This window comes from Stegostoma tigrinum, chromosome 37 (assembly GCF_030684315.1).
Source record: "Stegostoma tigrinum isolate sSteTig4 chromosome 37, sSteTig4.hap1, whole genome shotgun sequence".
Classification (NCBI taxonomy): Eukaryota; Metazoa; Chordata; class Chondrichthyes; order Orectolobiformes; family Stegostomatidae; genus Stegostoma; species Stegostoma tigrinum.
The window spans coordinates 11,435,905-11,449,161 of NC_081390.1; the positions used below are offsets into that span (position 1 = coordinate 11,435,905).

General features: G+C 41.9%; 1 protein-coding gene across 9 annotated transcripts in view; it reads left to right on the forward strand.

The window, feature by feature from the left end:
- The first annotated feature begins 638 nt into the window (after nucleotides 1–638).
- Nucleotides 639–13,257, forward strand: part of rassf4a (Ras association domain family member 4a) — a 199,285-nt gene continuing 186,666 nt past the window's right edge. For 8 of the 9 annotated variants that reach the window (XM_059640308.1, XM_059640315.1, XM_048563390.2 and 5 more), the window contains exon 1: nucleotides 639–709. The gene's annotated coding sequence lies outside the window, so the exon portion shown is untranslated. The remainder of the gene's footprint in view (nucleotides 710–13,257) is intronic. The other variant, XM_059640310.1, reaches the window with a different exon arrangement.

The window sequence follows — 13,257 nt, forward strand, 5'->3', positions numbered from 1 at the left end:
ACATCCGCTCTGACAACAAGGGCAGACCAACTCCCGGCCGGAGGGGAAGCAAGCCAGCAGCAGCAGCAGCTGTCAGAGGATGGAGTGCACTGCCCCGATTCACTTCCACACAGGAACCCGGTGGGGGTGGGACTGAGAAAAACCAAAGCAACCCCTCCACACACAGACAGAAAATCTGGTCGGGTTTAAAGGTGGCTGTTTCCTCACTCAAAACCCCTTTCATATAAACAGGAAGAATGTTTCTAGAAATGGGGCCACAATCTCAGAGTGAGGGTTTGACCTTTTTTTTTAGGAATGGGATGAAGAGTTTATCCCTCAGAGTCTGGCCAATCTTTGGAATTCTCCATCCCAAAGGGCTTGGAGGATCAGCCACATTCAAGACGGAGATATGATGAGCTTTTCGACCTTTCAAAGGGTTGGGAGCAGCGGAGGGAAACAGAGTTGTTACTAATAACGGGGGCAAAGGAAGAGAATTGGATACACAGAAAAGTTACCTTGACGAAGGGGGTGGGGCGAGGGCGCAGAGATCCGGCAATTCGATTGGTCAGACGGAGGCCCCCGGCATTCTGAATGGCTGGAGAATCTGTCAATCACAGCTGAGCGTGCGCACGCCGGTGGCTGGTGCAAATTTGTTTGTTGTTGTATTGGTGGGGGTGACACAGAAAGCTGGTTCCCAGAGACAAGCTTGTCTATCTGCTGAAGTTGAATGGTAAAGTATGCACTACTGTCAGTAATATGTTGTGGAACTCTTGCTGATGGGAGGGGAATCATTGTTTTAAAACGGTGCTTTTGACCTGAGGATCAAATCTTGAGCCAGGTACTTTTAAACTGTTGGGAATAAAGGCAGTGTTGATTACTGCAGAATGATTGTTCTTATTCTCGTCAGCTAACTAATTAGTTTTTTGGCGCAAGATGTTTAGCTTTGAGCTGCTAGTTTCCGTTGTTACTCCTATACCAGCTCCACGTGCAAGAACTATATTAAAATGTTTCATCTTTAGGATGCTTTTACTTGCATTCATCAGAGAATCGGTAAGGGTCAGAGTGGATTTGATGGATATTTATTTGTTGTGTCTTAGTTTTCAGGGCATTGTCTTGTAGACTGTTTGGTGGAGGGCCACAGATGTGTGAGGCACCTAATTGCTCACAACTCATTTTGATGCCAGAAAACAGGTGGAGGATGATCCCAGGGGATTGTGAGTCCAGGGTATAATTCATTTGAAGCAAGAAAACAGCTGAATGGGTATGATTGTAATAGTTCGTCCAAGTGATTTTTTGAGCTCACTTTTCACCTAGCAAGAGATTCTGATGGTTACATAGAAAGTTTTTTTTTCCCTCAAGTTGGAAAATCTGTGCAACCTTGTACAGGCACCATATTTATTGTAAGTTGATGGTTTGTTACCTTCTGTTTCAAAGACATCACTGAAATTTAAGCTGTTTGGTTTTTTTTCTAAATCAATAGTCAGACAATTTGTTTATCGAGGGAGAGGAAACGTCATTGTATCTACACCAGATGATGTGATTTACATGACTGAATTGTGTGTTTAGGAAGTGAACAAAAACAAGGAATTAAACATTTGTTTAATGCCATTCCCAGACTTACTCTTAATTTTGAACGTTTCATTTTATTTACTTGTACTCTTACAAGGCACAAGAAATTTTCTCAATCACTTCAAAACCTGAGGGCGAGTATCATATTGCACGCCAGTCTAATTCACAGTAAAATTGAATTATGCAGTAATTTGAATTAAGTCTCTGTGTACATTTCAGTGGTATATTGTGACAATAGAACTAATTATAAAAATTGCCAAATTGAAAATTCTGTCAATGAATTAATGTTGGCCAGCCTGCCATTATGGGCAGGAGGATAGTGGACGGTCAACCGATCTGTCGTATAAATTCTAATAATACAGAATAATGCAATAAATCAGATTATATTTCAGATTATTAGCTAGGCTATTGACTGTTGTAATCATCAAAATGTTTGTTTCCACTTATTTGGCACTTGTGCTAATCAGGAAGGTTAATAATTCAGTATGACTCTATGTCAAACATTGTAATTTTTCATTAAGAGTTCAGCGATTCATAACAAATTACCTGGTTCGTTCATTTCTCATTCTACGTTACTGTTTATAAGGTCTTATAAGTATTCTTATAATATTGTGCAACGGAAGGTTGGACTCAAATTGTGATAATGTACCGAACTAACATAGTGATTAAGATGCCAAGGCTTCAAAGTGAGCTACAGCTCACCTGGCTAAAGAATTCTGCCAGATTTAATGTACATTTATTATGGACTGATAGCTCAACAAGAAATTAGAATCGACTATCTGATACCTATACCCTGCTCTTCATTCAATGAGATCATATGCTGATCTTTTATCTCTGCTACATCTTCCTCACTACGCCTCAAACCCATCAAAATCAAAAACATTTTCAGTTGTGACTTGAAATTGCTCAATGGTTGACCATCTATGATGCGGAGAATTCAAAAGCTTCACGATGCTTCACAAGAAGCAAGTTCCTCCTAATCACTGTCCTAGTGTTTGTTGAGCTTGTGAAAAATCATATATAGCCTTGTTAAGGCCCTGAAAATCATTCGACAATGAAACGAGAAGCGAACATATAAGAGAGACACCTTGAGAAATGAAACCAAACATGGGACAGAGACTAGATACAGGCAGAACAAGGTATAATTGGAGAATTGATATAAAAATAGTAACAGTTAGCAGAATGTTCGGGTGTAGTTTTTATGTGAGCAGCCCATTTGGAAATAATTTATAGTATTTAGAAGTTATGAAATGCTTTGATTAAAATTGTTGGAAACGATTGCAAATTATAGCAGATTAGATTTTTCGTGAAGGGTGATGACGTGTGTTACTGATAGATAGTCCTTCTTATGTAGGTGGGGGTGGGGAAACAACATCTGAGGATATGTCAGAGCAATTTTAGGCATAAAGAATGATATGGCATAAGGTTTTACAAAGTACCAAAGATATGATTCCTGAATTGAGACTGTGCAAAGAAAGTTAGGATATTATTTCCTCTGGTGCTGACCCATATGATGGTATGTGAGTGGCCAAATATTGAAGCAGTTTCTCTTGATTACATTAAACCAAATCTTAGCACTTTCCTCATCTCTAAAGACGTGGATACAGACTATAGGATGGTTGTTCGTTTTATTAGATCATCACTGTGAAAATGGTTATTTCAAAAAAACAAAAGAGGGTGCTAGAAAAATGGAATATGCTACCGGAGAGGGTGGTGGATGAATGTAGTCTCATATCATTTAAGAAGCTCCTAGATGAGCACTCAAAATGCAGGACATAATCAGCCATGGACCAAGTGCAGGTAAATGGGATTAGTGTAGTCTGGTGTTTGTTGCTTGGCATAAACAAGGTGAGTTGAAGGGCCACTTTCTGTGCGGTATGACTCTACAAATTTCACAAGTCATCATAGATGCCAGATGGAGTCATTGAGATGCACAGCACAGAAGCAGATATGCTGACCAGATATCCTAGATAAATTTAAACCATTTGGCCCATATATCTCTGAAGGCTTCCTGTTCGTATACCCATCCAGATGCCTTTTAAATGTTGTAATTGTACCAGCCTCCACCACCTCCTCTGGCACCCCATTCCACATACGCACCATTCTCTGTATGAAAAAGTTTCCCCTTACCTCTCTTTTAAATCAAAAGATTTACTTTTATACTTTTTAAGAGAGAGATTTCTACCAGATGGCTTTAAAAATAGTTATGTTCATAAAGTTTGCAATTTCCTTTTTCTTTAATAATTAGTGTGCTCATGTAGATGGTTTCATCACTTGCCACCTGATCAATCCAAGCTATTGCACATTACATCAAGACACGAGCTATTGAACCATAGGGAATTTCAGGCCATTAAACTGCGCTATGGAGGGAAAAGAAATTATTATGAACATTGGTTGCTGCTGAACGCATTCATCAAATATGAAAAGTGCCTTTGGTGAATTTGACAGACATAAAGGCAGCTTTTCCGGTGCTAACATAGAGTGAAATTACCAGGTCAGTCTTTGTTCAATTTAACTTTTGTTCTCATTTGTTGAAAAAAATCATATATAGCATTGTAATTGAGTGCTTCAGGTTTGCAGTTGAGACCAGCCAAGGAGCAATAAAAACAGAAAAATGCTGAAGAAACGCGACGGATCTGGTAGCTTCTGTGGAGAAAGAAACTGTATTCAAATTTTGAGTTTGAAATAATTTTTCTTCAGAAGCAGAGCCATATCAGGCCCAAAATGTTAACCGTGTTTCACGCTCCACAAATTCTGTCAGACCTGCCAAATTTTTCCAGCATTCTTCTTTTCCTTTTACTTTTCCAGCATCTGCAATATATTGCTTTTATCTGGAAATCGCACTTGAGGATGGGCACAGCCAACTGAGATTATGATACTTTTCTGGACTAATATCTGAACTTGTTTGCAAGTAAAATTTCAGAATTGCTATTATCTGTTAAACCAACACAGGGCCTACCAGGCAGTCTCATTGAATTTCATGATATTTTAGGCAGCGCATTAGTCTCGCATAACTCAGTGACATGCTGAATTTACAGTGGAGTCTCAGTTTCTGTCCAACCCATTTTTCTTAAAAGTAAGATATTTGCACTCGTACGTTTTTTGACAAATTGGCAATGAAAATTCGATTCTTTAAAGTGATAAATGCTTAAGTGAAAATATATCTTAAAAATGATTATGAATGAATGGCTGAAAGAAACTATGGTTAATATCACTAAGAAAATCTTAATCTTCAAACAATGTGTTACATTACTATTTCCAGCTGTAATATCCATGGTTTGGAAGAGCTATCAAATGAACACAGTGTCTATTGAATTTGAGTCGCCTCTGTGCTTGTAAAATTTATGTTTATACCCAGAATTTGTTTTTCTCCATTAAAACTAAAATTGCAAAATCTTTAATAAAGGTTGTAATCCTTCAGGTGGTTTTGTAAATAATATTTCCAAAAATCTACAAAATGTTATAGCTGCTGACTAAAGTCTAATTGGAGAGTTGGCACAGCTTCTACAGCCTCTAGGGAATCATAATTGTTGAGTTATATCGCTATCATAATGGTGCCAGAGAATCAAAGGCGCTTCTGTAAATCAGTATGTAGACATCGGAATGATTATTCCAAGGCATTAAAGCCACACAGTCGCCAGTGAAATTGATTCTGTGCTGCATATCTAGAACTGTGAATGCGTAGCGTAGCAATTGATTGCAGCTTCTTTTGAATATCTAATGCCACCTTCATTCTTTTATTGTTCATAGCAAGGAGACCATTTTTAGTATAAATTTGGGTTAAGAAGTCACAGCTGCCTCTTGACTTGTATTGTCAAATTGCGTTTCAGCATCATCATTGGTCAAGTTCTAAACAATTTGGACTGTTGTAAGCACCTAGTTAGGCACTGAACTGGAGAATTTTAACTCGTGCTCAAGTCTTACAAACCCAAGGACTCCAGTACCTCCAAAACTGGCCTTTTGGCCATCCCTCTCATTCTTCACTTTGTCATAGGCAATCAGTCAGTGCCTTCACTGGTCTACAATGGCACTGGGTGGCACGGTGTGGCTCAGTAGTTAGCACTGCTGCCTCATAGCGCCAGGGACCTGGGTTTGATCCCAGCCTTGGGTGACTGTCTGTGTGGAGTTTGCACATTCTCCACGTGTCTATGTGTGTTACCACCAGGTGCTCTGATTTTCTCCCACAGTCCACAGATGTGCAGGTTAGGTGGATTGGCCATGCTAAATTGCCCATTTTGTCTGGGGATGTGTAGGTCAGGTGAGTTAGCTATAGGAAATGCAGGGTACAGGAGTGAGTCTGAGTGTGATGCTCTTTGCAGAGTCAGCATGGACTTGTTGGGCCAAATAGCCTGTTTCCACATTGTAGGTATGCTATGATACAGTTCCCTTCCTCAGCTCCTCCTTGGCGCTTTAACATCATGCTTAAAACTTGTCTCTTTTTCACAAAAAATGCACAAAGAGCTGTGGATGATGAAAATCTGAAACAAAAATAGTAAGTTTGTTTCTCTCTCCACAGATGCTACCAAAGTTAATGTTTCGGGTCCAGTGACCCTTCTTCAGAACTGAGAGTAGCTCGGAAAAGGTGGTACTTATCTCAGTGATGGTTCGGGGAGACGGTGGTCAAGAGTTGCCAGAGCAAGAGTGATCAGATAGGTGGAGACGGAGCCCAGAGAGAGACAGAAAGTTAAACAAAGGGATAATAGATAATATGAGTGGCAATAATGGGTTGGCTGTATCAAAAGTATCCCGTGTCATGGCAGGACTGGGGTGCAGAAGTTGGGTGTTTGGTTGGAAAGGACATGGAATGAGATGTTCAGCCTTCTCGAATGTTGTTTTGAGTAAATTTCTGTGTAGTGACCTTGGAACTTAGCACTAGAGGTCACTTGTAAATGCAAGTCCCTGATGTAAATACATTCTAGTAAAGACGTAGGTTTAGATGCTGAGGTCTTTCATACTTCACTTAGGAACAGGAATAGGCCATTCAAAGCTGCTCCACTATTCAGTTAGATCATGACTGATCATTTACCTTAGTGCCGACTTCCTGTACTATCTCCATATCCTGTGACATAATCAGTTAATCAGTCTCTGGATATCTATTGATTTCTGATTGGGCATACTTAGTGTTTGGGCTTCCACAGCTCTGTAGGATGGAAATTTCAAAGATTCACCACCATCTCAGTGAAGAAGTTCTTTGGTTCGCTGTTCTTCATCAAAAAATTTTCCTGTTCCCACCAATAGTGGGCTCACATTTGTCTGAGCTAATCTTTTCCTTTACACATGTCTAAAGAAGGTTTCGCAGTCCACCATTATCTTCCTTGCTAACTTGCATTCTAGTTCTCTTCTCCCCTTCTCAGTTAGCATCTTTACAAAAGGCCTTCTTTTTGCTGTGTTCTAAATTGCTCCAATCTTCAGGCTTACCGCTCATTCTGGCATCCTTAGAAACCACTTCCTTCAATCTAGTGATAATGGGAACTGCAGATGCTGGAGAATCCAAGATAACGAAATGTGAGGCTGGTTGAACACAGCAGGCCCAGCAGCATATCAGGAGCACAAAAGCTGACGTTTCGGGCCTAGACCCTTCATCAGAGAGGGGGATGGGGTGATGGTTCTGGAATAAATAGGGAGAGAGGGGGAGGCAGACCGAAGATGGAGAGAAAAGAAGATAGGTGGAGAGGAGAGTGTAGGTAGGGAGGTGGGGAGGGGATAGGTCAGTCCAGGGAAGATGGACAGGTCAAGGAGGTGGGATGAGGTTAGTAGGTAGGAGATGGAGGTGCGGCTTGGGGTGGGAGGAAGGGATGGGTGAGAGGAAGAACAGGTTAGGGAGGCAGAGACAGGTTGGACTGGTTTTGGGTTGCAGTGGGTGGAGGGGAAGAGCTGGGCTGGTTGTGTGGTGCAGTGGGGGGAGGGGACGAACTGGGCTGGTTTTGGGATGCGGTGGGGGAAGGGGAGATACTGCATCCACTGTACCCGGTGTGGCTTCCTCTACATTGGGGAAACCAAGCGGAGCCTTGGGGACCGCTTTGCAGAACACCTCCGCTCAGTTCGCAATAAACAACTGCACCTCCCAGTCGCAAACCATTTCCACTCCCCGTCCCATTCTTTAGATGACATGCCCATCATGGGCCTCCTGCAGTGCCACAATGATGCCACCCGAAGGTTGCAGGAACAGCAATTCATATTCCGCCTGGGAACCCTGCAGCATAATGGTATCAATGTGGACTTCACCAGCTTCAAAATCTCCCCTTCCCCCACCGCATCCCAAAACCAGCCCAGTTCGTCCCCTCCCCCCACTGCACCACACAACCAGCCCAGCTCTTCCCCTCCACCCACTGCATCCCAAAATCAGTCCAACCTGTCTCTGCCTCCCTAACCGGTTCTTCCTCTCACCCATCCCTTCCTCCCACCCCAAGCCGCACCTCCATTTCCCACCTACTAACCTCATCCCACCTCCTTGACCTGTCCGTCTTCCCTGGACTGACCTATCCCCTCCCTACCTCCCCACCTATACTCTCCTCTCCACCTATCTTCTTTTCTCTCCATCTTCGGTCCGCCTCCCCCTCTCTCCCTATTTATTCCAGAACCCTCACCCCATCCCCCTCTCTGATGAAGGGTCCAGGCCCGAAACGTCAGCTTTTGTGCTCCTGAGATGCTGCTTGGCCTGCTGTGTTCATCCAGCCTCACATTTCGTTATCTTCCTTCAATCTAGTGCAGTCTTTATCTTAGATACAATGGGAACTGCAGATGCTGGAGAATTCCAAGATAACAAAATGTGAGGCTGGATGAACACAGCAGGCCAAGCAGCATCTCAGGAGCACAAAAGCTGACGTTTCGGTCCTGGACCCTTCATCAGAGCTTTATCTTCTTTTGTTAACTGTAGTCGATTTCCCTTTTCCTTTGGGTGTTTTTGCCTTGGAGGAACATCTGTCTATCTGTTATATCTCATGTAATACCAGCTATTCCCAGTCGACAACCAAATATTTTAGCATAGTTTTTCCAATCCATCATGACCAACTTGCTGCTTCTATCTTCATAACTTCCTCTATTTGAATTTAAGTTCCTCATGTCAGAGCATATTTATCACATTCAAATTTAAAACAAGATTCTATCATATTGTGGTAACTACTTTTCAAAGATTCCTTTACAACAGCATTATGAAGGGTCTAGGCCCGAAATGTCGGCTTTCCTTTGTTATCTTGGATTCTCTAGTATCTGCATTTCCTATTGTCTCTGATACATTATTAATTAAATCTCTTTTTTTCGTATACAAAGCTAAATTGAAATAGCCTAACAGTTGTTAGCTGTTCAGTGTACTGTGCCAGAAACGCATATTCCAGGACTTCATTCACCACAGCCTGAGTACCAATTTGGTTAACCCAGTCCGTGTGTAAATTGTAGTTGTCCATCACTACTGTATTGTCAGTGTCACATCTACCTCTCATTTCCTGGTTAATGCCATTCCCAACGAGGGCTCCTACTGAGGTTTGATAGCTATAAATCCCACCAATGTTTACCTCTTGCCGTTTCTTTGCTCTACCCAAACTAATTCTGCGTCTTGATCCTTCATTCTAAGAGTGATAATGGGAACTGCAGATGCTGTAGAATCCAAGATAACAAAGTGTGGAGCTGGATGCACACAGCAGGCCAAGCAGCAGCTCAGGAGATGCTCCTGAGATGCTGCTTGGCCTGCTGTGTTCATCCAGCTCCACACTTTGTTATCCTTCATTCTAAGATCCTGTTTTACTAATGCACTTGTATATCCCTTTATTAACAGTGCTGTATCATCTCCCTGTTTTTTTTTCACATATCCCTCCAATACATCAAATATCCTCAGATCTTCAGTTCCTAAACTTGACCGTCCTGTAACATTGTCAGCGTAATGGCAATTAATTTACCTCAATTTGTGTATTCAAATTATCAACCTTTTTGTGAATATCATGCACATTCAAATGGTTTGCCCTTAATTATGCCTTCTTTTAAGGCACTATTTCCTATTTTGACCTTTTTGATACTTCTTATGCTTTCTACTGTACTTCCTCCTTTATCAATACTCTTTCCTTTGAAACTAAGATCTCTGTCAGGTTCCTGCCAATCTTTAAACGCTCCCCAACAGCCCAAGTGAATCTCCTGCATGGTCGTTAGTTCTGGTCCTCTTAAGATGCAACCTATCCATCTTATACACGACTATCCTACCCAGAATTAGTCTCAATACTTCAGAAATTTGATGCGTCCTCTTTGATGCCTGTTCTTCAGTGAAATCATCAATCGCCCCATTCTCCTATTTCTGTGCTCACTAACAGAAGCCCTGGTTTTAAATCTCCTTTGCAGCTCATCTGAAATCTGATTTCAAGACCTCATCAGTGGTGTATTTGTGATGGTCCAGAACTGGGTATTGTTTGTGAAGCGCTTTCAAAAGAACTTGTACAAAGTTGAATCTCTGTGTGTTTTGCATAGTGTATCATTTATACCAGAGAATCTGTAGCAAAAAAGAACAGATTGACACAGAAGATAATGGAATATTTATAATGTGATGAGCAAGGACATAGAAGGAATAAATATGTACACAACAAAGAGCAATTGTGCAGCCAGACAGAACAATAACAGAATTATAAGCACGATGAGAACTGATACTTTCTTGAAAAGTAGCTGCTTCAACAACTATTTACATTTGGTAGCTCACATTCGACATACAGAAACATTCCACGGTGCTTTACAGTGGTATGATCCAAAACAAAACATCATTTAGACAGCTCAAGAAAAAGGTTTGGTCACTGAGGTGCATTTTAAGGATGGTTAAGAAGGGGTATAGTGAAGAATTCTAGAATGTGGAACTTTGAGGGCCGAAATGGTAAGGAGAAAGAAGAAAGCATGAAGGAAGAGTCCAGAGTCCAAGGAATGGAGAGTTTGAGGAATAGTTTAAGAGGAAAATTGATGCTGCCGAGATAGAGAGACAAGAAGTTGAATAGAATTTAATTGTGATTTTTGAGAATTTTAGATTTGTGGGAGAGAGGTACCATCTGACAGTGGTAATCAAGAGCTTGGCAGGAAGCTTTGAGAAAGGTTGTGGTTTTCCCAGTCTAAGGAATCTAAAACTTGAGGGTAAAATCTTAGGATGAGATGAGGACACATTTCTTCATTCAAAGAGTGATAAATCTTTGAAATTATCTACACCAGAAGATTGTATGAGCCTAACTGGAGAATGGGGAAGGGTTGATACATGCCACTCCCATTCTATGTGATGAAGATGATGCCAGCCAGTTTTGGGGTACGGATTGACTCCTGGCCAGCACTGTGGCTGAAATGCAGCTGGCAGTTGCACAGTGACCTTATCTTATTTTCTCGATGTGGGCATCGCAGCATTTATTACTCATTTGTAGTTTTGCTTGAGAAGGTGGTCATGAGCTACTTTCTTGAACTGCTGCAATCCATAAGCTGTCCACATGCCATTAGGGAATGAATTCCAGGATTTTGCCCAGTGACACCGAGGAATACTGATATATTTCCAAGTCAGGATGGTAGTTGGCTTGGAAGAAAATGTTCCCATGTATCTCCTATCATGTCCTTGTAGATGGAAGTGATTTTGGAATGTGCTGTCTGAGAATCTTTGGTGAATTTCTGCAGTACATCTTGTAGACAATTCACACTTGCTACTGAACATCGCTGGTGGAGAGATTGGATGCTTGTGGATATAGTGCTAATCAAATGGGTTGTTTTGTTCTGGATGGTGCCAAGTTTCTTCAGTATTGTTCAGGCTGAAACCATCTAGACAAGTGAGGAGAATTCATCTTATATGTGACATGTAGATGGTGGACAGGCTTTGAAGTGTCAGGAGATGAGTTACTCACTGTTATATTTATAGCCTGTGATCTGCTGTTGTAGCCACTGTGTTTATATGGCGAGTTCAGTTGAGTTTCTGGTCGATGACCTCAAGGGTGTTGGTAGTGGGGAATTCAGAGATGGTAACACCATTAAATGTCAAGGGGCAATGCTTAGATTGTCTTTTAGTGGAGATGGTCATTGCCTGGTTTTGTCTGGCACAAATATTACTTGCTACTAGTCAGCCCAATCCTAGACATTGTCCCAATCTTGTTGCATTTGAACATGGACAGCTTCACAGTAGCTGAGAAGTTGTAAATGGTGCTGAACATTTGAGCAATCATCAGTGAACATCTCCATTTCTGATCTTATAATGGAGGGATGGTTGTTGATGAATCATCTGAAGATGGTTGGGCCGAGAACACTACCTTAAGGAACTCATGTAGAGATTCCTGGAGCTGAGATGACTGACCTCCAACAAGCACAACCAACTTTATTTGTGCCAGATACGACTCAAAACAGCAGAGAGTTTGCTCCTGATTCTCATTGATTCCAGTTTTGTGCGGGCTCCTTCATACCAAAGACTTTCAAACATGGTCTTGATGTCAAAGGTTGTCGCTGTCACCTCTCATCTGGAATTCAGCCCTGGGACAATTGCAAAATAAAGTCAATCTGACTCCTGCCAGATACTGGGCATTGGGATCCTTGATTCTCTGCCAGTCATCACACAACAGATGAATGTTGAAGGAATCAAATCTCTTACAATTCTGGTACTTGGCAGAGTTGACATGTGACATCCTGCAAAACAGGTAAGCTATAACAAAACCAGAAATTGCTGCAGAAGCTCAGCAGGTCAGGCAGCATCTGTAGAGAGGCAACAAAGTCAACATTTCGGGTCCAGTGGCCCTTCTTCGGAATTGTTCCAAAGAAAGGTCAGTGGTCCTGAAATGTTGGTTCTGTTTTTTGTTCCATAGTTGCTGCCAGACCTGCTGAGTTTCTCCAGCAATGCCTGTTTTTTTTTTATTTCTTTCCACTTTTCAGCGTCTTTGTTGTAAACACAAACAGTTCTTTGTTTGTGGGCAAACCTGTAAGCTTAGCAAGGTGATAATGGGAACTGCAGATGCTGGAGAATCCAAGATAATAAAATGTAAGGCTGGATGAACACAGCAGGCCCAGCAGCATCTCAGGAGCACAAAAGCTGACGTTTCGGGCCTAGACCCTTCATCAGAGAGGGTCTAGGCCCGAAACGTCAGCTTTTGTGCTCCTGAGATGCTGCTGGGCCTGCTGTGTTCATCCAGCCTCACATTTTATTATCGTAGTTTAGCAAGGTCCCAGTTTGACTCTGCATGCTTCTCTGTGGCAAGAGAGGGTGAAATAAAGTTAACTATCACAGAGCGGAGAGCCTCAGTCAGGTTCCTCAGGCAAAAATGGCTGGCACACTACAAGTTATCGCTAAAATCTTCAGTTCCAGCCGAGAAGAAGCCAACCACATTAAAGTTGGTTACCATGGTCACCATCACATAGATTGCCGTGCTTTGCAATTGCATCGTGGCTGCAGTAGGTGGCTAAATCTGATGCGGGCGACCATGTTGACATCACGAGACATCTTGCGTCACCTTTATTCATTTAATGTTCAGGTGGCTGAATCACTCCCTGAGCATTTTAAGTGGATCTGGCTTTTGCTCTGTCCTTTCTTTGTCCCAGCAACATTCTCTAAGCTTCATTCTCCAAGCCTTGCCAAATGCCAGTGAAATGCTAACCACTGCACTGTTGTCTGGCAGCAGCTGGTTTGTGCTGGAATCTCAAAGTTAGCTCAAGTCCTTTTTGAGTACCTCCCACCTCACTTCCTAGGGAGTTTTGCAACTTCAAACAATCAGGGAAAGCACAAACCGCCTG